This window comes from Bubalus kerabau, chromosome 10 (assembly GCF_029407905.1).
Source record: "Bubalus kerabau isolate K-KA32 ecotype Philippines breed swamp buffalo chromosome 10, PCC_UOA_SB_1v2, whole genome shotgun sequence".
Classification (NCBI taxonomy): domain Eukaryota; kingdom Metazoa; phylum Chordata; class Mammalia; order Artiodactyla; family Bovidae; genus Bubalus; species Bubalus kerabau.
The window spans coordinates 94,990,340-95,017,029 of NC_073633.1; the positions used below are offsets into that span (position 1 = coordinate 94,990,340).

The 26,690-nt window shown below is 43.8% G+C and overlaps 1 protein-coding gene across 1 annotated transcript in view; it reads left to right on the forward strand.

Annotated features, from left to right (window-relative positions):
• Window positions 1-6,343: 6,343 nt before the first annotated feature.
• Window positions 6,344-26,690, forward strand: part of LOC129622138 (neurexin-3-like) — a 468,103-nt gene continuing 447,756 nt past the window's right edge. Inside the window, exon 1 of the mRNA XM_055539028.1 lies at window positions 6,344-6,379. The gene's annotated coding sequence lies outside the window, so the exon portion shown is untranslated. The remainder of the gene's footprint in view (window positions 6,380-26,690) is intronic.

Genomic DNA, 26,690 nt, shown 5'->3' on the forward strand with positions numbered 1-26,690 from the left:
ATATTTGTATGAAGATCTTAAACCAGTCTTATATTGTCACATATTTGCTTCTAATATTTCATTGTCATAATCAGAACCACAATAAATATTATTTAATAAAAAATTATGTCAGGTATACATGTGTTCCCCTGACATAATTTTTTATTGAATAATATTTATTGTGGTTCTCATTATGACAATGAAATATTAGAAGCAAATATGTGACAATATAAGACTGGTTTAAGATCTTCATACAAATATATTATGAAATATTATAAGCCATTAAAGTACCTGTGGCAGATTCATTTTGATATTTGGCAAAACTAATACAATTATGTAAAGTTTAAAAATAAAATAAAATTAAAAAAAAAAATTATGTCAGGCAGGAAAATAAACATTTTCTACCTTTGGGATGAAAGAAAATGTAGACAAGGGCATGGTCAGTTAAATGGTCTATTAGAAATGGGAAAATAGTCAACATGTGGTCAGTGCTATGGAAGTTCCAGGAAAGGTCTTTGGTAAACTCTGCAACCATAATTTTGTATTATCTGCTTTGTTTACAGGTAGAAACATCCTTTTTTACTGCCAGGATGCCCTTGCTAATGCTAAGTCACTTCAGTCGTTTCCGACTCTGTGTGACCCCATAGACGGCAGCCCACCAGGCTCCCCTGTCCCTGGGATTCTCCAGGCAAGAACACTGGAGTGGGTTGCCATTTCCTTCTCCAGGGCATGAAAGTGAAAAGTGAAAGTGAAGTCGCTCAGTCGTGTCCGACCCTCAGCGACCCCATGGACTGCAGCCTACCAGGCTCCTCTGTCCATGGGAGTTTCCAGGCAAGAGTACTGGAGTGGGGTGCCATTGCCTTCTCCGCAGGCTGCCCTTAGGAAGCTTTTAAAGAAACACCTGATAATGGTTACTTTCATGCTAGTCCAAAAATAAACTCTAAAGATTAAAGAGTTAAAGGTAAAAGTGGGTAGGCTTTTTTCCCAAGTCTTAGCTTCTTTCAGGATATCTATTAGACCTTTGGTAGTAGGAAAGTCCCCCAAATACCATGTATTCCCTAGGATCCTCGCCTGTTTTTTGTTTCTTTGACCATTCTAGTTTATCCTGATTAGATGGTACTAAGGTTTCCAGCTACTGATTTGGATTTCAAGGGGCATTGGTAATGGAGTGATACACCGATTTAAGTATGCAACAACAGACAAGTCTTTGTTGAGGTTTTGTGTATGATCAGAGGAGTCCCTAGATGGGAATAATTTTCTGATAAATAGTAATGGCATTGTGGTTGAATAAAGGATGTTTCTAAACTGTTTCTTCCAAAGTAATTGGAATATAGGAGTCAACCATGGAGCTTAATGGTTTTTTGAATTCATTTGAGAGTCAGATGGACTTGAGTTCAAATCCTAGCTTTGCCACTTGAAAGGTTTGAGAGCCTGGGTGAGTCATTTAACTCTCCAAGTCTCAGTTTTCTCATCCATATAGTGGGATGGTGATGTCACCCCATAGAACTGGTGTGATTATTACAGGGAATTCTAAATATAAAGCATTTATCACCATGCTTGGCACCTAGTATATATCCTTCATTATCAGTATTAGATGGATACAACTGGATGCCTTAACAGAACAGTCCAGTAAAGCCTTCCCCTGTATTCCAACAAGTCATCAAGCCCTCTGAGCTTTATTTTTGAAAATTTTCTAGAATCTTTCCCTCCTATTTTTGTCTTTACCTCCCTAGACCTGGACATTACTTTCCATTATTTGGACTTTTTTTTTTTTTTAATATGCTGTACACAGTTGCCATGTTGATCGTCACAAAACTTGTTTTTGATTATGCCTTTCCTGCTGTGGATCCTCAGTGCTTAACCTGGTTTTTAAGACTGTGATTTGGCATGAGCTTATTTTATCAGCTTGATTATCTCTTTTTCATTTTCTTGATGCAATTCTCTTCCCTGACACATACATCATCACCAAGCCATAATCATTATATTCATTGTACTTTTTATACTTCTTATCTTATATATGTCATGCTGCTGTAGATTTTCAAATTGTTTTTCTGCTTTTTAATTCATTCCTGTGGCAATCAGAGTAATCTTTTATGTAATGCCCATCTGATCTCATCACTCTCCCACCTGAGTGATTCCCCACTGCCTTTAGGACCAAGTTCAAGCTTTGCAGGGTTTTCTGGGGTCTTTCACAGTTCTTCTCTACCTCCACCCCTCCCACAACTCTGTGTAATTTCAGCCATACTGATCACTATCCATTCTGTGAATACACCAAGATTTTTCACCCTTGTCTCTCTTTCTCCATGTTGCTTCTCTTACTTTCCTCTTTCTTCTGGCTGATGTAAGTCATATGTCAAGCTTCACCTTAGACTGACCCTTCCTCCTATTCACAGGTTGAATTAGGGCTCATCCTTACTTTCATGGTGAGTAGGAATACTTTTAAGACTTCCCAGGTGGCTCAGATGGTAAAGAATCTGCCTGCAGTGCAGAGGACCTGGGTTTGATCTTTGGGTTAGGAAGATCCTCTGGAGAAGGGAATGGCAACCCACTCCAGTATTCTTGCCTGAAGGATCCCATGGACAGACGATTCTTGTGGGCTACAGTCTGTGGGGTCACAAAGAGTCAGACACACCTGAGTGACTAACACACAATAGGAATACTTTTCAAAAAACCCTTTGTCATGCACATTGCTAACTTTTCTGTCTCTCCTTCTAACAGAGGACTTCTTTGCTGTATCTCCTTCATCCTTGTGTTTCCATGGAGCATGACACTGAAGGAATAGATAATGAGCATGTGGCTAACTGACTAAATGTGTGTGTATCTGTTTCCTTTAATAGAGTGAAATCTTTGAGGGTCGAGTCAATGTCTCGTTCTTCTTCAGACACTCCACATTTCCCAGCATGGTCCTTTACAGCAGTTGCTCAATAAATGCTCAGTGAATGAATAACGATATGCAAGCCTGTCTTCCCCCAAACATGGTGAATTCTTCAGGAAAGAGATTGTGTTGTAAAAATTAGATAGCTTCTAGCATAATGAATCACACATAATCCATGCTTTAATTCTTGTGTTTCATTTTTTTGCTTTGAACTCTGGCATTGGTGGCTTATGAGAATCAAGCATCCTCTCTTATCATATAAGCACATACTTGATGGAACTGTGGGAACAAACACCTGATGGCTAAGTACAGCTGGTCATTTAAACTTCAGAGACAGTGCATCCTAGGATCTGATTACTCGTGTTGATAGCCCTGCACAGCTTTCCATTCTTATTTGATTCTTCCTTGTCAAACCTGTCACACAAAGTAAGTCAGAAAGAGAAAAAAAAATATTGTATGTTAATACATATATATATGTGTGTGTTTATGGAATGTAGAAAGATGGTACCGGTGAGCCTCTTTGCAGAGCAGGAATAGAGATGTAGACGTCGAGGATGGTCCTGTGGACACAGCAGGGAAAGGAGAGGGTGGGAGAATCACGAGAGTTGGACTGACATACATTCACCACCAAAGAACTGATGCTTCTGAACTGCAGTGTGCAGAAGACTCTTGAGAGTCCCTTGGACTGCAAGAAGATCCAACCAGTCCATCCTAAAGGAGATCAGTCCTGAATGTTCATTGGAAGGGCTGATGCTGAAGCTCCGATACTTGGGCCACCTGATGCAAAGAGCTAACTCGTTGGAAAAGACCTTGATGTTAGGAAAGATTGAAGGCAGGCGGAGAAGGGGATGACAGAGGAAGAGATGGTTGGATGGCATCACTGACTCGATGGACATGAATTTGAGCCAGCTCTGGGAGCTGGTGATGGAAAGGGAAGCCTGGCATGCTGCAATCCATGGGGTTGCAAAGAGTCGGACACGACTGAGCGACTGAAATGAACTGAACTGAACTGATGTGTAAAATAGCTAGCTAGTGAGAAGCTGCTATATAACACAGGGAGTCCAGCCCAGTGCCCTGGGACCACTTAGAGGTGTGGGATAGACAGAGACATTGGCAAGGAGGCTTCAGAGGGAGGCAGAATATATTGACTCATGTCTGATTTGAATTGTTGTATGGCAGAAACCAACACAATATTGTTAAGCAATTATCCTGAAATTAAAAAAAAAAAATCCAAAACAAAAACAAACCTGAGGAATCTGTGTATGGCAAGCATCAAAGCAGGCAGACCTTGCCCTGGGGGGAGAATTGCAATTCAGACTCTAATAGGGGCTGGGGAATGAGAAGAGAGAGTGTGTATGTTTCCTTTGGCTACTGTAACAGCAGATCCTGAACCAGTGGCTTAAAACAGCAGCAGCAGTTTAGTCTCTTATAGTTTTGGAGGTTGGAAGTTCAAAAATTAGTTTCACTGGGCAGAATTCAAGAGGTCAGGAAGCCCCTCCCATGACCGTGTCCCAGAAGCTGCTGGGCAGAACCTGCTCCTCTTTCAGTTTCTCTTGCTGCTGATAATCCTTGACCGGTGGCTGCATATATCCAGCCCTGCCATCACCCTTACGTTGTCTTCTCTCTGTATGTCTAATCTCCCTCTTATTATTAGGATGCAGGCAATTGTATTTAGGACCCACCAGGATAGTACAGAATCATCTCATGTCAAGAGCCTTAATCACATTTGCAAAGACCCTCTTTCAATAAGGGAAAGGAAGGAAATGGGAACCCACTCTGGTACTCTTGTCTGGAAAATCCCATGGATGGAGAAGCCTGGTGCAGGCTACAGTCCATGGGGTCGCAAAGAGTCGGACATGACTGAGCATCTTCACTTTCACTTTTCCAATAAAGTAGTATTTTATAGGTTTTTAAGCAAATAAGGCCCATTATCTTGGAGAAAAAAAAAAATTCAGCCTTCTACAGAGACAGATTTTTCCCCTTTGCAAACTCCAAGTGCTTATTCTTCCAGGATCTTGGTTTGCTTACAGACATCCCTCACGAGTAAACAGCTTTGAAACTGAGGGCTCACGTGAAGGAAGCCAGGGAATACTGTCAGGAAGGGGCTAATTTAGGTCAGTCTGATGTCACTGGACAGGTGGCTAGGGTAACGTTCCTGATTCTCATTATGAAAATAAACAATTAATACTTACTGAGGAACTGAGTAAGTACTTTGAGTAAGTACTCAAAGAGCTGGCTGGAGGCCTGGGCAGGTCCGAAGTGGTAGCTGGGTCCTATGACCTAGCCCCGTTTTGCATGGATCACAGTCTAGTTCTGGGGGAACAGTTGTGCTTGGCTAGCCTGGCACTCACTCTTCAGTGTCCAGCAGTCGCTTTTGCCATCTTTCTCATGAGGAAGATCACAGGGGATGTAGGTGGTCACTGGGAGGGGAATTCAGACCTGGTCAAGAGAGAGGAGCTCTGGAATGGGCTCTCATACACAGTTAGAACGGGGTCTTCACTAAGTTTTGAATTAGATTGGGGAGCCTGGTGGGCTGCCGTCTATGGGGTCGCACAGAGTCGGACACGACTGAATCGACTTAGCAGCAGCAGCAGCAGCAGTTGAGTTTGGGAAACAGACTCACCCTGGCTCCTGCACACTTCCTTTCCTCCTCTCGCATATAGCCAGGGGAGGGCATGGACTCCAGGAGAAATCTTCCACAGGGCTCTGACGGGAGCCTTGAGCATGCTTCATTCAATGCACCTACTTGACCATAACCCGCTAACCTAAACCTCAGGCAGGAGAGCCTCCCATTTCTAGCGAATCTCTTGTGGTCCAGCTCGTTGGAGAAGCTGGATTATAGGAGAGATCTTAGGGAAACATTGTTTTCTTCTGTTGTGTAGAGGCAGGGTAGTCAGTTACTGAGCACAGGTGCTCAAAGCAGACTTGCATTTGATTCTGGCTCTAGTATGTAATAGCTCTGTGACCTTCGATATTAAAATCTCTGATTCTCCTTTTCTCTTCTGTAAACTGAAGATAATAGTAGCCAATACTTATATTTACCAAGAGCTAGTCTAAAGCCCCTACATGTACTTAATCTTCTAGTTTCCACAACAATCCTACAAGATAATCATACTATTATTACCATCGTCCCAATTCAAAGATGAGGAAGCTGAGGTACACAGAGGTGCAATAACCTGTCCAGGTTATGCTAGGACAAGTGCAAAGCAAATGTTTGAAGCCACATAGATTGACTTCAGCAAATGTCTCTTAACTCTATGTATGGTCAGGCCACTCAAGATGGCCATTCTCTTGCACTCTGGACATCTCCTGCTTGACCCCGCCCTGTTTCACTCACAGAACTCTCCAGTCCTCTTAATGATAGGGCTTAATCTGTAACTGCCTGCAGGCTTGGCCCCTGCCCCACTGGCTGGTTTCCCTGGTAACTCTAATGAGCCAACCTGACGTCAGTTCCCCCTATAAATGGCAGCCCCCCTCCTCCCCTGAGTAGGGAAGGTGGCTGTCGTGTTCTGCCTCCTGCACACGGTGAGTGTGTTGCTCCAGGAACTTTTCTGTGTACAGGTAAGACCCAGCCCTGTCCAATAAACCCTTTGTGTCTCTGTCACTGTCTTTGGGCTCTTTCTTTGGTCCCCAGGCTGAGCAGCTGCAAGGCTTGTTGGCCTGTGGGGTGCTGCCCAACAAGTGAAGAGTGCTTCAGGAGGCTGAGGGAATGCCTGTGAATGCTGCATTGTCAAGAGTTAAGGACGGGAATGGGAAATGGCAGGGGTAATCCCGAGGTAGCCGTCCACCAGCCTGTGGGGCCCTGTGGCAGCTGAGCACCATGGGAGATATCTTTCTCTTCCATTATATTGGTGGCATCTTGTTGAAACTCAGAGTCTCTTTCCCATTGAAAAGTAGCAGCCCCAAGCTCCTGGCTCATCTGACTGCACTGGGGAGGCTGGTGAACATAGACAGAATCTCAAGGGCTGAGGTTATCTGTCCAATACTTAGGTATTATCTGACCCCTCGACAGTTATAGACACAGGCTTTAGGGATATTAACTGGGGGGACAGACTTGTGAGTTGGATGGGGCCAGTTACCCGGAAGGGCTTGCTTGGGGCCTGTGGCAACAGCAAAATGGTAAGAGTATCCTTGGGCCTCTGGGGCAGCTGTGGATGTGGGCAGAGCTGCCATAGAGTGTGATGGGCACCAGCCCCGTGCATCAGAGCATTACAGCACGTGGAAGACCTTACTAATGGCCCACCTGGGTCATCCAGTAATGCAGAGAAATCACTCTTCAGTGTCTGAAACAGCTGTGTATGATATAAGGACCCCCCACCCCCCCAACCAATGGACATTGGATAGCGACCCAGGAATCCACTTGACCAGCCACAAAGTTCAGGAATGGGCTGATAAAAGTGATATATGCTGGCATTTTCACCTGTCCACAGCCCCACTGATCTCTGGCTAATTGAAAGGATGATCAAACTACCTTAACAGTTGAGAGGGAAACCCGCTCTGTCAACACGAGGACCAGGGGGCTGACTGGAGCCCTGCTGCTGTAACTGAGCATCCCAGGAGCAGTCATCCCGGTGCCTGCGGCATGTTAACCAGCTGGGGTCAACCGCTAACCACTGAGGGACCCCTGCCTACAATCGGTCAGGACAGTGGCTCAGGTTTGCCCTTGCCACAGGACCCACCTGGGGGATCACGTTATAAAAAGCCATGGGGCAGGAGGATATGTCCCTGGTGGTTTGGGTTTGCACCTCGTGGGGAATAGGAGTAGAAGAGAACTTACATTTCACCTGTCTTCTACCTGCCCCACTTAAGACCATTAAGATGATTAGCCCGGGCCCTCTACTGGAGGGAGGCACCATCAAGTTAACCCTGTGCTCTGCTGTTAATCTGCCTCTCCAGTACTTGGCATCAGCTGTGGGACTGAGGGTGCCGGCCAGGACAGAGACCTCAGGTAGGGGCGGTGTGATCTCGGAGTGCTGCCGTGGCTTGTATTTTGCTTAATGATCATAATCTTCCCTGTTTTGTGCCTGTTAAACACCATTAATTTCCATTTGCCTGCTAAACTTCCATTTCATCCCTGTCTGAGCCAAGGTCATCTGTTTGCCGACTGGGCGACAGCGGCGGCCTCACTGTGAAGTGAGTCTGGCGGCTGGGTCTGCAGTGAGATGCCGTTGTTTTCCTCTTCTGGACTTGCATGAAAAATTGACCCAATAAGTACCTGGCTTCCTCTTTAGCTGCTGTTATTGTCTTGCATTTGTGGTCTTTGGTTACAGTGTACCTCAACATGCCTGACCCCAGGGGTACTGCAGAAGAGGGGTGACCAAGATTATAAGGGTCCTGCAGGGTCTGTAGGGGTGGGATGTGTGGTCAGACAACTCAAGATGGTTGCTTTCTTGCTCCTTATATATCTTCGGCTCAACCAGTCCCTGCTTCGCTCACATGGCTATCCCATCCTCTTAATTATTGGGCTTCATCAGGAGCTGCGTCCTTGCCCCCTGCCCCAGCCCTGGTTTCCCTGGTAACTGGTGAGCCAACCTGGTGTGAATTCCCCAGCCTCTTCCTCCCCTGAATAGGGAAGGTGGCGGCCTTGTCCCGCCTGCTCTCTGCCGTGCACAGTGGGATGTTGCTCCAGGACCTTTTGCTGCAGGTGTGTAAGATCCTCTGCCCAGTGAAGTGGTCTTTCTGTAGCTGTCTCTGGGCTCTGTCTTTGGTCAGGAAGCTGGGCGGCTTCAAGGCTTGCAGTCCAGTACCCTAGTTCTGCGACCTTTTATTCCTCAGGTTGTCATGAGGCTCCAACAGGGCGGCCATCCACCGCAGGTAGACTTGGGATGTTCTGGGTTACCTGTTATTTGGGTGAATTATTGCCCTTTTTTACTCTCAAAAGTAGTGTTGTATCTTGGTTTGGATATTTGCCATATGAGGATTAAATTATTTTGTGTAGAATACTGAGAACAAAATGTGTCCCACGAAAGGCCTTCCATTAAGGTCAGCTGTGGCTATGTTTAGTACTTCTACTACCGCCATCATCCTTGTTGTCCTGGCCCATGGTCATTCTGAGTCTGGGAGGCTTCGAGCTAGGGGGTTAATTCAGGTTCTGCAAATGCAGCATCGTGGGAGTCACCATTCCCCATTTTCACAAGCATATTAGGCATTGTCCGTGGGTCACAGCCCGATAATCTTTCCCATTTTGTGTCCTAGGCAGCCTCTCTCAATTGATCAAGCTTGACATGTGAAATTAAAATTATTTGCCATACCTAGTTTCATTGAATCTAAGATCCCAATGTACGGTAACTGAATTTAAGCTGAGCTTGTGGGTTACTCCATGTATATTGAAGCTTATTTGACTCCTAAAAGTGATAACGAACTTTGAGTCCTTTAGGCACCCTATATTGCTTTCCTGCAGTACTCTTGCCTGGAAAATCCCATGGACGGAGGATCCTGGTGAGCTGCAGTCTGTGGGGTCCCTGAGAGTTGGACACGACTGAGCGACTTCACTTTCACTTTTCATTTTCATGCATTGGAGAAGGAAATGGCAACCCACTCCAGTGTTCTCACCTGGAGAATCCCAGGGACGAGGAAGCCTCGTGGGCTGCCATCTATGGGGTCACACAGAGTTGGACACGACTAAAGTGACTTAGCAGCAGAAGCAGCATTCATTTCCTGAAATATTCCTCTCCTGAAATATTCCTCTCTGCCTATTTCTCTATTTTTTTTCCTCTAGAAGAATTTTAATTCGTAATAGTTCTCTATTCAGTTCAGTTCAGTCGCTCAGTCGTGTCCGACTCTTTGTAACCCCATGAATTGCAGCACGCCAGGCCTCCCTGTCCATCACCAACTCCCGGAGTTCACTCAAACTCACGTCCATTGAGTCAGTGATGCCATCCAGCCATCTCATTCTCTGTCATCCCTTTCTCCTCCTGCCCCAATCCCTCCCAGCATCAGAGTCTTTTCCAGTGAGTCAACTCTTCGCATGAGGTGGCCAAAGTACTGGAGTTTCAGCTTTAGCTTCATTCCTTCCAAAGAAATCCCAGGGCTGATCTCCTTCAGAATGGACTGGTTGGATCTCCTTGCAGTCCAAGGGACTCTGAAGACTATTGAAATGCATAGAAATGGACAAAATATAAATAAGGAGGAGAGAGTAGTGATAGGAATTATAGTTGATACCTAAGATCCAAGACTTAGAAACACTTTCTTTAAATGTGATTTTTGTGACTGGTAGTGAAATTCATTTCAGGTTGGTTTTATGTGGCGTAAGGGACATCTAGTGGCTGTGTGGGTCTCTGCAGATGTACTAAAGGTAAAGTTACAGGTGTAAATCCTGGGGCTAAGGGCTGTCACCTTGAAAGGGTGCCCTCCAAAGGAGGTTGGCTCATTTTTTCCACAACTCTTCATTTTGACATTAACAAAAGGTACAAACACCTGTTTAGAAAAGAAATCAACTTGAGTTCTAGCATTTCTGTCTATATTACTGTCAGTTTGAATTCAATTCTTATTTGCTGCCGTTTGCACAAGGTTAGAAATGGTTCTGTTATCAGGCACCTGCCAACCTGGCATATTCTTCTTATACTCTTCTCACCCCTTCTGCTGATTGCAGAGGGGCTCCTCTGGACCACTTTGAAAGGCCATCTGATTAGAGCCTTTATTAGACTAGTAGCAGAGCTGTTTAGCAGGCCAGGCAAGAAACAGCTGATAATTGCTTCTGACAACAGAGCCCGTCTTTAGAAAGGTGGGGGACCATCAGGAAGCCATGCATCTCTTATATAAAGCCCATATGTACTTTATACAAATGAATGGGCTTCACATTATAAGAGAATGAACTGCAAAGCCCTGTGTGAACTTGCCATCTTGGTCCTCCTAGAGCTTGTGTGTTGGTCAGCATCTCTTGGAATTGTCACTATCCGTGGTTCTGAACCCACTGCTTCCATTTTTTCTGGGCTGCATGGAATTCGTGGCTTTCCTGATATGCTGCTATTGTTGCCAGCCAACTGTATTAGACTTCTTCAAGGTTCTGTTTCATTGAGTCCTTTATAGTAGTTCTGCCTTTGGGCCTTTCATAAAATCTTTCTTCAAAAGCTATTTGGCATTCCTCTTGCAATCTATATTTTTGCAGGATAGTTGGTAGCAGCCAGAAGTTGCTAGCCATGGTCAAAGGCTTCACTGTTGGGGATTCATTCTTGTTCCTTTTTTTTTTTTTTGTCTCTGAGTGCAGGGGATAATGGCTCTGAGGTATTGTTTCAAAATCTGTTCTCTCTGACAGTCCAGGCTCCATGGTCATAAAGAGGTGAGCAGTCATCTCTGAGCAGGCTGCAGAGTGAGAGGCAGTTCTGGTGCTGAGCTTCGTCATCTCCTAGAGCATTTTGCTGGAATTTGCAGTTGGGCTTTTTGCTGCTGCTTCTCTTAGTGTTCTGCCAAGACGCACAAACTAATGACAGCTGCCATTCGAGGGTGCAGAACTTTCCATATTTATAGCTGAAAATATAAGCACGTTTCCTAAGCATACACAATAGGGAAAGCACTAACTATTCAGTGGTTCCACCAGATGCTTTTAACTGTGTGGTTCTTCAGTTTTCTGTATTCTTGTCTCCTCACTTATTGTCAAGCAGAATGAATGGAGAGGCTTCTTTTTGCCGTACAGTCCTCTTTGACTTAGAGGCATTGGGATATAGACTGTGATTTTCCTTGCCCTTCTTTCTCTCCATTCTTCCCCATCCTCCTAAAATATATATATGGACTTTGTGCCAGGCACTGGAACAGACCTTGGGAAACACAGGAAAAACACCAAGTCTTCCACTTGAGAAACTCCCAGTCTACTGGGGATAGACAGACAGTTACAGCACAGCATGATAAATTCTATAATAGCAGAAGATGGAGCTATGGGAGCAGAGGGAGGGGAATCAGCTGTGGGTGGAAGTGGAATGGGCAAGAATGTTGGGGAAGGCTTCCAAAGTAGGTGATACTCTAACTGTGCCTCTCATGTGAGCAGTAGTTATTCAGATGGAGAATCTAGGTGAGGCTTATGCCAGGGATGGTTTATTGGAAGAACCACAGAACTTTGGCAAGGTTGGTGATGATGAAGATGGGCTAGATCAGGAAGACTTTTATGTAATGCTTAGAAGTCTGCATTTGATTCTGAAGTTGGACAGAAGAACCATTGAAGAGTTTCAAGCAGGAAAGGACATTTTATCCCCAGAGAAAACAGGAAGATGATCAGAGTTATTTCTAGTCCTTGGAATAAAAATAACAGTAGATTCCTAGTGATTCAGGAAGGCACATTTTAAATTTTGTCACCTTTCTAATCAAACTGCTAAAGGCTTCTTTTCTACCCTAATGGTTCCTTTTCCCCCAACTGCATAATGACTGCATTTTTAGAGCTTTTCATAATGAAGTACCACCTACTCCTCTGATCTTAGTTCCCCTCTTTGTGACATGTAACTTTCACTGTAGTCAGGTGGGTGCCCTCGTCAAATATTCTAAGACAGAAAGAAACGTAGGCATTCGTGGGGGTAGATCTGTGTAGTACTTAAGAAAATATCAGAACAAGAATTAAGAGTGTATTAAATTTGTCGAGCCTCAACTGTGTGCCAGACACTGGGGATCCATTAGTTGCCCCATCATAAATGCACAGCCTGGTTATTATGTCATTCCTAAAAAGCAGGGGGAAGAGAAATACAGTCTGGGCCAAGTTTCTGATTACGGACCCTGGCCCACTCATTAGCTGGAGCGACAGGTATCTCATATAAAGCATCTCTAAGCCTTGCATATCAGATTGTATTTCATGTTACCTTTGTCTTCCATGGTCTAGAGCTTAAGTTCTTTAACATATTTACATGGATTTTCTTTTGTTTCCAATATTCTTAATTTGCATTAGTCAAAGTGTTAGTCGCTCAGTCATGTCCAACTCTTTGTGACCCCATAGACTGTAGGCCGCCAGGCTCCTCTGTCCCTGGGATTTTCCAGGCAAGAATAATGCCTTGGGTTGCTGTTCCCTTCTCCAGGGGATCTTCCCAACCCAGGGATTGAACCCAGGTCTCCTGTATTGCAGGCATATTCTTTACCATCTGAGCCACCAGGGAAGCTTACTTTAAGTTGGCTTAATCTTCATTTACGTTATGTTGGCTTTCATGTTAGAAAGTAACCAGAGCATAGGTAGGTTCACCTCAAGTTTCAGCTCTTTGGTGATAACTTCATAGAGCACTGCCTTGAATTCTGAGGCTTCATTTGGGTTCAATGAGAAAGGGAGTAGAATAGAATTAGACTAGTTAGCAATGCCATCTTCCAGAAAGGAAGAAGAGAAACGTATATTTGCCAACATGGTGCTAAGAGATGGGAGAGTTTTCTGTCCAGTTGTGGCTTAAAGGGTCACCTCGAAAACTTCTCTAAATTATCTAGAAGCCTTTTCACTATTCACTGATAAAGCCTATCTTGGAGAACTATGGCCCATATATGGATATTCACATCTTATTTCTTTGCCTGGTTCTGGTTATGCCAAGTATATGGTCTGTCTATGCCACGTTCTTGGTTCATCAATTTAGTAAAATCTTAGAAGGCTCTGGAAGAATGATAAAGCCTGAATTGGCACATCTTACCTCTTGTGATAGACTAGACTTTTATGGTATCCTAAATACCCCACAGATTTGGTTGGCTGAAAATCTTTTCTATGGAACACATAGACATATGTGCCTAGTCAACCTTTTAGCTGAATAAAAGTCCTAAGACTTTCTGATGGTCCAGTGGTTAAGAATCTGCCTGTCAATGCAGGGGACACAGGTTTGATCCCTAGTCTGGGACGATTCCACATGCCACGGGGCAACCAAGCCTGTGCATTGCAACTATTGAAATCTGCATGTTGTAGAGCCTAAGAAAGTTCTCCTTCTTGAAGAATAAAATTGAGACCTTCACTGTGCCAGAGATTGGAAGTCTTAAACTTACAGTTTATGTCTGCAGTTGACCACAGACTTACATGGTCATTGCTTTCTCTTAAGGAATCAGTCAAGGGAATAAATGCTTGCCTAAGTCTTCAGGCTAAGTGGTGATGACTTGCGTCATTCGTGTGGCTCTGAAGCTGGCGCCCATGGCCCTAGGTTTATAAGGTCAGACTAACTGGTTGCTGCACAGTGCTTGCTCATGTGTTCCTCTCTCTGTGTCGGGCTTTTTTTTTTTTTTTTTTTTTTTTTTAAATGAGGAAGGGTCTGAGGACTTTGCTGGTTCAAGTACTGAAGTTTGTCTGGATTCTTCTTATGACTCCAGCTTGCTTTCTGTCCCTTTTATTTTTTCCTGTCAGTTTCTTGCAAATGGAACCTTCAGTTCAGTTGTTTAGTTGTGTCTGACTTTTTGTGACTCCATGGACTGCAGCATGCCAGGCCTCCCTGTCCATCACCAACTCCCAGAGTTTACTCAAATTCATGTCCATTGAGTTGGTAATGCCATCCAGCCATCTCATCCTCTGTCGTCCCCTTCTCCCCATGCCTTCAATCTTTCCCAGCATCAGGGTCTTTTCAAATGAGTCTGTTCTTTGTATCAGGTGGCCAAAGTATTGGAGTTTCAACTTCAGCATCAGTCCTTCCAGTGAATATTCAGGACTGATTTCCTTTAGGATGTACTGGTTGGATCTCCTTGCAGTCCAAGGGACTCTCAAGAGTCTTCTCCAACACCACAGTTCAAAAACATTCATTCTTTGGTGCTCAGCTTGGAACCATGGACCAGGGATTATAAACTGGTAGTCTTTGAGATCCAGCTTTCAGATATATATTGTTTGACCCACAGAGTATTGGATCACCAAGCCTTTTTAAATTTATTTTTTTAAATTCATCTCTAATGGAGTATAGTTGCTTTACATGTTGTGTTAGTTTCTACTGTACTAACACAACAAATGAATGAATGCATCATCCATACATATACATATATTTCCTCCCTTTTGGATTTCCTTCCCATTCAGGTCACCACAGTGCATTAAGGAGAGTTCCCTGTGATAGACAGTATGTTCACCCAACCTTTTAAAATTTTTTTTAAAAAATATTTAATTTTTAATTGAAGGATAATTACTTTATAGAATTTTGTTGTTTTCTGTCAAACCTCAAGTTAGTTAATTGTCAGTATTTCTCCTACAGGTTTCAACTTTATCTGGAGTCTTTCCGGCCTTTACTTTGAGCCTCAGGACTCTCATATTTCTTGGCTCTTGCCTGTGATTCTGAAACTCCATTCCCATTTTCTATTTCTGGGGCTCGGTTTTTATCTTTGGCAGACCCTGAGCGCTGTGAGCAGAACAACAACCCTGGAAATGATGTCCGTGGTGCTCAGCGGCGGGGGCTCAGGGCCCCAGCCTGGGTGTCAGCTGCAACTCAGCAGGCGAGTGAGTCTGCTGACCCCTGTTAGCCAGACCAGGGGTGCAGATGTGGCCTTGGACATGCCAAATATCAGCTTCTCTGGCTTTGGAAGCTAAGAGGACCATCTGCTGCCCCATTTGTGCTAGAAGTTCACTGTTGGAATTTGGTCAGTGGTACACTGCGGCAGAAAATGATGTTAAGGATCATGAATCCTAAATCTGTACAAGGGGCTGGTGTGTGCGAAAGACAAAGAATAGATACCACTAGGAGTTTTCATATCTTATAAATGCACACTAGGCAACTATTTATTTTTTTTCCCTAATTCGGCTGCATCAGGTTTTAGCTGTGCGTGGACTCTCTGCACACGAGCTTTAGTACTTGCCGCCCAGGGGCTTCGTTGTCCCAGGGCTTGTGGAATTTTACTCCCCTGACCTGCATTGTAAGGCAGATTGCTAACCACTGGGCAACGAGGGAAGTCCCGATTTTGTAATTTTTAAGTTTTTATTCTACCTTCACAATTTGTTAAATCCAGAGTCTGTTGTTAGACTCTTGAGTGGACACGTGGCTTAGAACTTACCCTCACAGGGAATCTTCCCTTGCCTTTTTTTTTTTAAAAGTAATGTATTTATTTTAATTGGAGGCTAATTACTTTACAATATTGTAGTGGAATCTTCCCTTTCTAATGACTCCATGTCAGGCTATCCTCTCTGTTGATCTAGTTATGGCTTGTCACAGAAAATAACAAACTGAAGAGAAGCATCAGAAACTGCTAAAGCATTTTGTAGCTATGACATATTACCTCGTATGCCTCTTACGGCCCTGTGAAAGGAGACGCATTACCTGTAAATCTTCGACGTGAAGAACGTTAACCATTGTCCAAGGTCACACAGCTGGCAGGGGTGGAGCTGGACTCAGACTGTACTTACTGAGGCGGGAAGTCCGTGTCATTGACCTCTACCTTGTGCTGCCACCTGAGTCCAACATCGGATTTAATGAAGATATGAGCATTTATTAAGCACCTCTACAACTAGGTGCTGGTTCAGATTTTTAAAGCTGTAATGCCTATGTTTTGCTGATAAGATACTTGAGGTTTACTCAAAACAGTAAGACCCATGCTTACTGAAAGGTAACAAGGTTGAATGTTTTGAGTGACAGATGAGTTGAGTAGATGCTCCCTAGGAAAGAAAATCACCACCGACCAGAGTCATCAGTTGCCTGAAGGGTGGAGGGGGAAGTAATATAGAGAAAGTAGGATATGTGCGTCTGCCCCAGGCGCAAGGTGCTTTCCCAGGGCTTCTTATTTATTTACGCAGAGTAGAAATGTCACACAATAACAAGATTACCCCCCGGTTTATCTAGAAACTGCACAATCCTGAAAGCTGAAGAGAAAAAGCTCATTTCGTCATTATCTATTGTCAAAGGATTATGTTGGGGTAGGGAATAAATCTTTGTCTGTTGCTGATCATATGTAAACTGCTCTGCACACAGGTATAAAGTCAAAAGGCTTTACTGGGATTTGTTGTCAATACTGTTCCACCCCAAGGCCCCTGACATTGGCTTTTCACCACTCTGTTTCGTCTGGCCCACATACTCCAGAGGATGTCCCCCAGAGTCCTGACTTCAGACACCCTCCACTGACCTGGGTCAGAACAGTGATGCTCCGTCATCAAGTCACAGGCCTGTGAGCCACAGTCCTATAAGACGATCTGGTGTTTTTCTTTTCTTTTTTTTTTTTATTGAGATTGCCCTATATGTAGACACGTAGAGGATTACAGGCACTTCAAACACAAGAGAAAAGAAAGGCCATGTGGTAAATCTGCTCTTCCTGGACAAGAGAAACAGAACCACAAGGCCATCTTGGAACCGCAGGGAACAAACCCACACTCCCAGATTCCTTCTGGGTCCCTTGCTGGAGAGCCCAGGGATGTGGCATTTACCACATAATATGTGAATGTATATTCCCAGAAAGCTGAAAACAGTGTCCAGAGTGTCCTGGGATAAGATGGAAGAGAGAGGAAAATACTCCCACGTGTTCTTGATAGGTGGTGACTCTTTTTATTGTATTGTTCTTGCTATCATAGCTTGTCTTACTCCTGGTTTTGTTCCTGTGTTCCTCTGTATCAAAGATTGGGGAGACATACAAGAGGTGGTGTTCTCAGTTCAGTTCAGTTGCTCAGTCGTGTTCAACTCTTTGTGACTGCATGAGCCACAGCACGCCAGGCCTCCCTGTCCATCACCAACTGCTGAAGTCTACCCAAACCCATGTCCATTGAGTCAGTGATGCCATCCAACCATCTCATCCTCTGTCATCCCCCTCTCCTCCTGCCCTCAATCTTTCCCAGCATCAGGGTCTTTTCAAATGAGTCAGTTGTTCTCAGAGAGTATTTTAACCCTGAGCTTCTGTCCACAACTGTTCTACTATCTGACCTTCTAAATACTCCCATGAACTGCTACCCCTTAGATTCACACTCCTGGACTTGCCATATTCTTTGAGCACCATGGAAGAGTTTAAAAAGCACAGCATATAGATTAGAATAACCTCTCCTGGGGCTTCCCAGGTGGTCCAGTGGTTTTGAATCTGTGTGCCAGTGCAGGGGACATGGGTTCGATCCCTGGTTCAGGAAGATCCCACATGCCGTGGAGCAGCTAAGCCCGTGCACCACAGCTACTGAAGCCTGTGTACCCAGAGCCTGTGCCCCACAGCAAGAGAAGCCACTGCAATGAGACACACGCATACCACAACTAGAGAGTAGCCGCCTCTCGCCACAACTAGAGAAAGCCCGCATGTAGTGATGAACACCCGGCACAGCCAAAAATAAACAAATATTAAAAGAACAGCATTTTTTTTTTTCCAATCAAGGCCAATGGTCTGGGCAGTCAGGCAGACAGCTCCGTCATAGGTAGGCAATGAAAGGCTTCCAAGCTTATCAAATGGTGGGTATCAGCAAGAAGCAGAGTAGTCAGAGAGGGCCTGGAGTGGGTTTGGGGGTAGATCCTGGTGAAGAATCATCATTTAGAGGTTGGAGAGGAGAGGAAGGCACTGTAGGCTGGGAAACCTACGTGATGAGCAAGTATGCAGAAGCTCTGACACCAGAGTTCACACAGAAGCCTCCAAGTGCCTCAAAGTGGGGAAGGGAAGGGTAGGGATCCATTAGAGAGGGCAGCCCAGGTAGGGAGGGCTTAATAAGTCTGGATGGAGCTGGGTGTGTTTTTTTGTGCCTGATTTAAGGAGTTTCTACTTTATGGGTAAGCCTGCACTGCTAGAGAGCTTAGAAATGATCACCCCTGGAACATGACCTTGCCCCAGTGCAGTCAGAGAGATCTCGGTTCAAGTCCTGGTTATGCCCTTCTGCAAAGTGAGGCTAATGTTACCTGTTTCACTTCCTTAATGTGGAAGATGCACATTAGCATTTTTAAAGTGTCTGGCACATAACAGGCTCTTGGTAGGTGGTGACTGTTTTTCCTGTATTGCTCCTGCTATCATAGCTTGCCTTACTCCTGGTATTGTTCCTGTGTGCCTCTGTATCAAAGATTAGGGAGACATACAAGAGGTGTTGTTCTGAGACAGTGTCTTAGCCCTGAGATTCTGTATACAACTGTTTTACTATCTGACCTTCTAAGCATGAGCTGCAAGTCAAGTTCAGTTGAGTTTAGTTTGATCACGCAGTCGTGTCCAACTCTTTGTGATCCCATGGACTGCAGCATGCCAGGCTTTGCTGTCCATCACCAATTCCTGGAGCCTGCTCAGACTCATATCCATTGAGTCAGTGATACCATCTAACCATCTCATCTTCTGTTGTCTCCTTCTCATACTGCTCTCAGTCTTGACTAACATCAAGGTCTTTTCCAGTGAATCAGTTTTCATCAGATGGCCAAAATATTGGAGCTTCAGCATCAATCCTTCAAATAAATATTCCAGACTGATTTCCCTTAGGTTTACTGGTTGGATCTCCTTGCAGTCCAAGGGACTCTCAAGAGTCTTCTCCAACACCACAGTTCAAAAGCATCAATTCTTTGGCACTCAGCTTTATGGACCAACTCTCACATCCATACATGACTACTGGAAAAACCATAGCTTTGACTAGACGGACCTTTGTTGGCAAAGTAATGTCTTTGCTTTTAATATGCTGTCTAGGATAGTCATAGCTTTTTTTCCAAGGAGTGAGTGTCTTAATTTCATGGCTGCAGTCAGCATTTGCAGTGATTTTGGAGCCCAAGAATATAAAGTCTCTCACTGTTTCTGTTGTTTCCCCATCTATTTGCCATGGAGTGATGGGACCGGATGCCATGATCTTACTTTTTTAAATATTGAGTTTTAAGCCGGCTTCTTCACTCTCCTCTTTCACTTTCATCAAGAGGCTCTTTAGTTCCTCCTCACTTTCTGCCATAAGGGTAGTGTCATCTGCATATCTGAGGTTACTGATATTTTTCCTGGTAATCTTGATTCCAGCTTGTGTTTCATCCAGCCCAGAATTTTGCATGATATACACTACATATAAGTTAAATAAGCAGGGTGACAGTATATAGCCTTGACATACTTCTTTCCCAATTTGGAACCAGCCTGTCGTTCCATGTCTGATTCTAACTGTTGCTTCTTGACCTGCATGCAGGTTTCTCAGGAGGCAGATGAGGTGGTCTGGTATTTCCATCTCTTTAAGAGTTTTCCACATTTTGTTGTGATCCATACAAAGGCTTTGGAATAGTCAATAAAGAAGAAATAGATGTTTTTCTATTTTTTTTTGGAATTCTCTTGCTTTTTCTATGATCCAATGGATGTTGGCCATTTGATCTCTGGTTCCTCTGCCTTTTATAAATCCAGCTTGACCATCTGGAAATTCTTAGTTCACGTACTGTTGAAGCCTCACTTGAAGAATTTTGAACATTACTTCACTAGCCTGTGAGATGAGTCAAGTTGTGTGGTAGTTTGAGCATTCTTTGGCATTGCCTTTTCTTTGGGATTGGAATGAGAACTGACCTTTTCCAGTCTTGTGGCCACTGCTGAGCTTTTCAAATTTGCTGGCATATTGAGTGCAGCACTTTCACAGCATCATCTTTTAGGATTTGAAATAGTTCAACTGGAATTCCATCATATCCACTAGCTTTGTTCGTAGTGATGCTTCCTAAGGCCCACTTGATTTTGCATTCCAGAATGTCTGGCTCAAGGTGAGTGATCACACCATTGCGGTTATGTGGATCATGAAGATCTTTTTTGTATAGTTCTTCTGTGTGTTCCTGCCACCTCTTCTCAATATCTTCTGCTTCTGTTAGGTCCATACCATTTCTGTCCTTTATTGTGCCCATCTTTGCATGAAATGTTCCCTTGGTGTCTCTAATTTTCTTGAAGAGATCTCTAGTCTTTCCCATTCTGTTGTTTTCCTCTATTTCTTTGAATTGATCACTGAGGAAGGCTTTCTTATCTCTCCTTGCTATTCTTTGGAACTCTGCATTCAAATGGGTGTGTCTTTCCTTTTCTCCTTTGCTTTTCACTTCTCTTCTTTTCACAACTATTTGTCAGGCCTCCTCAGACAACCATTTTGCTTTTTGCATTTTTTTCCCCTTGGGGATGGTTTTGATCACTGCCTCTTGTACAGTATCAAGGACCTCCATTCATAGGTCTTCAGGCACTCTGTCTATCAGATCTAATCCCTTGAATCTGTTTGTCACTTCTACTGTATAATCATAAGGAATTAGATTTAGGTCATACCTGAATGGTCTAGTGGTTTTCCCTACTTTTCTCAAGTTAAGTCTGAATTTGGCAATAAGGAGTTCATGATTTGAACCACAGTCAGCTCCCAGTCTTGGTTTTGCTGACTGTATAGAGCTTCTCCATCTTTGGCTGCAAAGAACATAATCAATCTAATTTTGGTGTTGACCATCTGGTGATGTTCATACGTAGAGTTGTCTCTTGTGTTGTTGGAAGGAGGTTTACTATGGCCAGTGTGTTCTCTTGGCAAAACTGTTAGTCTTTGTCCTGCTTTATTTTGTGCTGCTGCTAAGTTGCTGCAGTCATGTCCGACTCTGTGTAACCCCATAGACAGCAGCCCACCAGGCTCTGCCGTCCCTGGGATTCTCCAGGCAAGAACACTGGAGTGGGTTGCCATTTCCTTCTCCATTGCATGAAAGTGAAAAGTGAAAGTCAAGTCACTCAGTTGCGTCTGACTTGTAGCGACCCCATGAACTGCAGCCCACCAGGCTCCTCCATCCATGGGATTTTCTAGGTAAGAGTACTGGAGTGGCTTGCCATTGCCTTCTCTGGCTTTATTTTGTACTCAAAGGCTAAACTTTCTTGTTACTCCAGGTACCTTTTGACTTCTTTCTTTTGCATTCCAGTCCTGTATGATGAAAAAGACATCTGTTTGATGTTATTTCTAGAGGGTCTGATAGATCATCATAGAACTTCAACTTCAGCTTCTTTGACATTAGTGGTTGGGGCCCAGACTTGGATAACTGTGATGTTGAATGGTTTGCCTTGGAAATGAACAGGGATCATTCTGTCATTTTCGAGATTGCCCCCAAGTACTGCATTTTGGACTCTTTTGTTGGCTATGATGGCTACTCCATTTTTTCTATAGGATTTTCCACAGTAGTAGATATAATGGTCATCTGACGTAAATTCACCCGTTCCAGTCCGTTTTAATTCACTGATTTCTGAAATGTCAATGTTCACTCTTGCCGTCTCCTATTTGACTACTTCTCATTTACCTTGATTCATAGACCTAACATTCCAGGTTCCTATGTAATACTGTTTTTTACAGCATTGGACTTTACTTCCATCATCAGTCACACCCACAACTGGGCGTTGTTTTTGCTTTGGCTCTGTCTCTTCATTCTTTCTGAAGTTATTTCTCCACTGATCTCCTGTAGCATATTCGGCACCTACCGACCAGGGGAGCTCCTCTTTCAGTAGTCTATCTTTTTGCCTTTTCATATTGTTCATGGGGTTTTAAAGGTAAGAATACTGAAGTGGTTTGTCAATCCCTTCTCCAGGGGACCATATTTTGTCAGAACTCTCCACCATGACACATCCATCTTGGGTGGCCCCACACAGCATGGCTCATAGTTTCACTGAGTTAGACAAGGCTGTGGTCCATGTGATCAGTTTGGTTAGTTTTCTGTGATTATGGTTTTCATTCTGTCTACCCTCTGATACATAAGGATAAAAGTCCTAAGCACATCTTATTTGATAATTCAAAATCAAAACACTTTAAAAAGGATTCAAAATTATACAAACATACTTATACATGGTCAAAGAATAAAAGATAGTGTGCAGAAGAAAAACATCCACAAAATTGTCAGAATTATGGGGGCATCGTGTCAGAAAGTATTCCTCAAGAAAGTAGCATCTAAACTGAGACCAGAAGGACAAGGAGTGTGTACTGGATGTAGATGAGAGCAAGAAAAGTGTTTAGTAGGGAACAAATGGCTCAGATGGTTAAGAATCCACCTGCAATGCAGGAGATCTGGGTTGGATCCCTGGATTCTTAAGGTCCCCTGGAGAAGGGAATGGCAACCCACTCCAGTATTCTTGCCTGGAGAATCCCAGGAACAGAGGAGCCTGGAGGGCTACAGTCCATGGGGTTGCAAAGAGTCAGATGCTACTGAGTGACTAACACACAGACAGACAGACAGACAGACACAGGGGAGAGAAGAGGATCATTAAAAGAATCAAAGAGCTTTAAGTCGTCTGGATTAGAGAATGAAAGGATGTGGGGAAAGAAAGGGAAACAAGTGGGGAGAGAGACAGGGTCAGATCATCCTTGTCTACATTGAGGGTTATTAAGCAAGGGAATGCCTGATCAGATTTAATGGTTTTGGAAAATTCACTGTGGAACTATGGAGAACGTGAGGGGAAAGAGCAGGGGATTCTGTTAGAAGGCCGTTGCAGAAATCCAGAGGGGAAATGGTGGTGGACAGAGCCTGGCACTGCTGGAGTAGGCGAGGGGCTGGTTTGAGAGATCCTTAGGACTTGACAGCTGGACAAGCTGCAAGTCCAAACAGCAGCTTTTATAAGCCCGAGGTTGGACGTGTCGCTCTTTGGCACTCTGCCTCTGTCATCCCAGGCTGTGTGACATCTCCCATTAGGAGGTGTTTCCACTTTGTCTCTCTTTGCTCCTTGGGGCTAGTTGTCAACCAAGGTGCTCACTGCCACATCTTTTCCTAGTTCTCCCATTAGGAGGTGTTTCCACTTTGTCTCTCTTTGCTCCTTGGGGCTAGTTGTCAACCAAGGTGCTCACTGCCACATCTTTTCCTAGTTCGGTCATCAGGCAGGGCTTTCCATTTAGATGAAAGTCTGAATTTACAGAAACTACTACACCACATTAATGCTTTCGAATTGTGGTGCTGGAGAAGACTCTCGAGAGTCCCTTGGACTGCAAGGAGATAAAATCAGTCAATGCTAAAGGAAATCAATCCTGAATATTCATTGGAAGGACTGATGCTAAAGCTCAAGCTTTAATACTTTGGCCACCTGATGCGAAGAGCCATCTTATTGGAAAAGACCCTGGTGCTGGGAAACATTGAAGGCAGGAGAAGAAGGGGGCGGCAGAAGATGAGATGGTTGGATAGCGTCACTGATTCAGTAGAACCTGAGCAAACATCTGGCGATAGTGGAGGACAGGGAAGTCTGGTGTGCTGCAGTCCATGGGGTCACAGAGAGTCAGACACTACTTAGTGACTGAATAACAGCAACTATACCGGATACTACTTTGCCTTGTAAGGGAGTCCACTGGGGTTTCTTGCCATCATGCCCTCCCCAAGGTGCTGCTACACTTTTGCATGGCCATGCCATGGTCTTGCAGTGGGCAGGTTGGCAGGGGTTGGGGTAGGGAGGTGAAGATGCCAACCATGGAGCTTCTTAATTGAATATCACTGGGCTACAAGGTGCTCTCCTGTCCCTTTCTTATTGGTAGGAGATCCTCAGAAGAACATCAGTTCAGGCCCCTGCCAGTTTTCAGTAGTACCCCAGTACTGCTGGAAAACATGGTGTACTATTGTGTTCCTAGGCTTAGGTACCATTTAGGATTCTCTACATTCTACCAGGTATAATACCGCATTTAATCTTGATAATTGCTCTGGGGCTGGAGGGAAAGGGGAACAGTTCTGGAACAGCTATTGAGTCTCCTGCCTTTGGAAATAAATACAATGGGACTCAGAGAGGTTACTCAGCTGTCAGTGGGAAAGGTGTGGAAACTGCAAATAAATAGACAAGTAATTTCAGGGCCACAGAGTAGCTAGAGAGCTCATTTTCAAAGAGCTTTTGAGAGAAGTCTTTGTCTTGCCAGTTCCCAGCTGGGATTCTCTTGTCTGTGTCTCCAGAAATCTGCATTCTAGTTATTCACTGTCTGTCCCAGTCTTGGTTCTGTACCCTTCTGACAGAAGAGTTCCTCTTCATAGGATGCTGCATTCTTTTAAAAGGCCCTTTTCTTTTTATCCTTCAGCCTCCTGTAGAGATATTTGAGTTCTTTTTCCATTTATTGTTCAATGGAGCCCAGCCTCAGTCTGTCCCTGTGGGATCCCCTATTGTTCTATGTTAATAATTAACCTTTACAAGAGCTCTGGTCATAGGCGTTTAGCCCAAATGCAAAGAAAGCTGCAGTTAGGTTATGACAGAGAGCTCTCACAGGTTGTTGCATGGGGATTAGAAAGGAGAAGCTGCTAGCCATTAAACATTTTTCATTTCTTTTCTCACTCACTTGAGTGATTGCCTAAGAATCTTGCAGTTTTGTTTTTTCTTTTTTTCCTTTTGCACATGGTCAGTCCACTAGAATTAAGAAATTTAGCTTTTGAACTGGGAAGTTGAACATGCATGATTTCCAGCATGTTATTAAAGATGAGCTCATGGGTGCTGGTAGTACAACCCTGTGCTGAATGTCCATAGGTGTCGAAGCACATGGACTCTGGAGCTAACTGCCTGGGTTCAAGTCCTACTCGGGCACTTAACTGGTTGTGTGACCATGGGCTGGTTCCTTAACTACTGTCCATGTCTGTTTTTGCATCTGTAAAATGGGAGAATGATGGTAGACACCTCAAGTGGGTGTTGTCAGGATCTGATGGGGTGCTAGACTTCAGATCCTGAGTACAGTGCCTGGTAGGAGGTGCTCAGTAAATATTAGTATTGTTATTGTTCTCAGTGTGACTATGATTTCACCCATGATGAAGGTCATATGGTAGGAGAGACCTTTTCAATTCTTTGTTGTTAATCAATATGAAAAGGCATACATCTTTGCTTGATTCTCTCCTCATGTTGGGAGAGAGAAGAGAAGCAATTCTACAGGTAGATGTTTGGGATTAAATGATATATACTGGAATGACTCACTCAATTAACTTTTTATCACTGAGATGAGGTGTAAGAGTTTAGCACTTAAGTCTTGTTATTTTACTGAAATTGGAGATAAGACAACTTTCTCAGGGCTGCAGAAAGGACCAAGTGAGTTAACAGTCACCCTCAAAACAGCTGAGATGTTTGTCCCCATACTCTGTGAACATTCTAAGTGCTTCCCATATAGTAACTCATTCCATCCTTAAGAAACAGTCTATTCCTATATTCCCATTGTCAAAGGAGGGAAGCAAACCGGAGGACATTAAATAACTTTGAAGTTCACACAGCTTGGAAGTAGTGGATGTGGGATTGGAACCTAAATCGAGGTCCTGACTTAGAATCTGAATAAGACAATGTGAAGGACATAGCAAAGTGGTCTACATAATCAGTACTCAGATGCTAGCCCCTTTGCCTGCTGTTTCCCCCTGTTTATTGTTTCAGTATGGATGTGACATTGCCTAGAGATCAAAGGACCAAGACCTATCTGAGGGCACTGCATCAAAATTCAGTTTTAACAGCAATAAAACCTCTTTGAAATTCTAATTTTGGAACAAGATTAATCCCTACTTTTACATAGGTTATATGAGGTTTAGAAAGTCATAATTTTTAAAAATGTTTTAGGGTGTTTCATTCTCTTACTTTGTGTGTATAGAGGATACATGCAATGTGGAGAAAAATATAGGTCTTCCCTTCCAACGCTTAACACTCAGTCATCTTAAAACAAACCGTACAGCAAGATATAGTGAAAAGTAAGTCTCTCTCCACTCCTGAATATTAATTCTACAAATCCTCTCCCTAGTGACCATTTTATAGTCTCTTATGTGTTTCCTTCCAAAAATGTTTAATGCATTTGCAAACGTATATACATAAAATGCACACTTCCTAACACACACACACTCACTTTGCATAATGATAGCGTAATGCACATGGTTCTGTTCCTTGCTGATTCACTTAAGAATATTACTCAGAAAATCCACGTCAAAACTGGGAGCGCTACTTTGTTTTTGAGGGCTGCCTCATATTCCGGTTATAAGGGTGTGCAGTCTGTCACTGATGGGCATTTAGGTTGTTTCTGGCCTTTTACTGAGGACACTTCAGTAAATATCTCTGGAAGTATTTGTGTCTGCGCAACTCAGTCTCTCTTGATTTCTGCTTGCATTGTGTAACTTTCTGATGCTGCAAAAAATCAGCCAGAAGG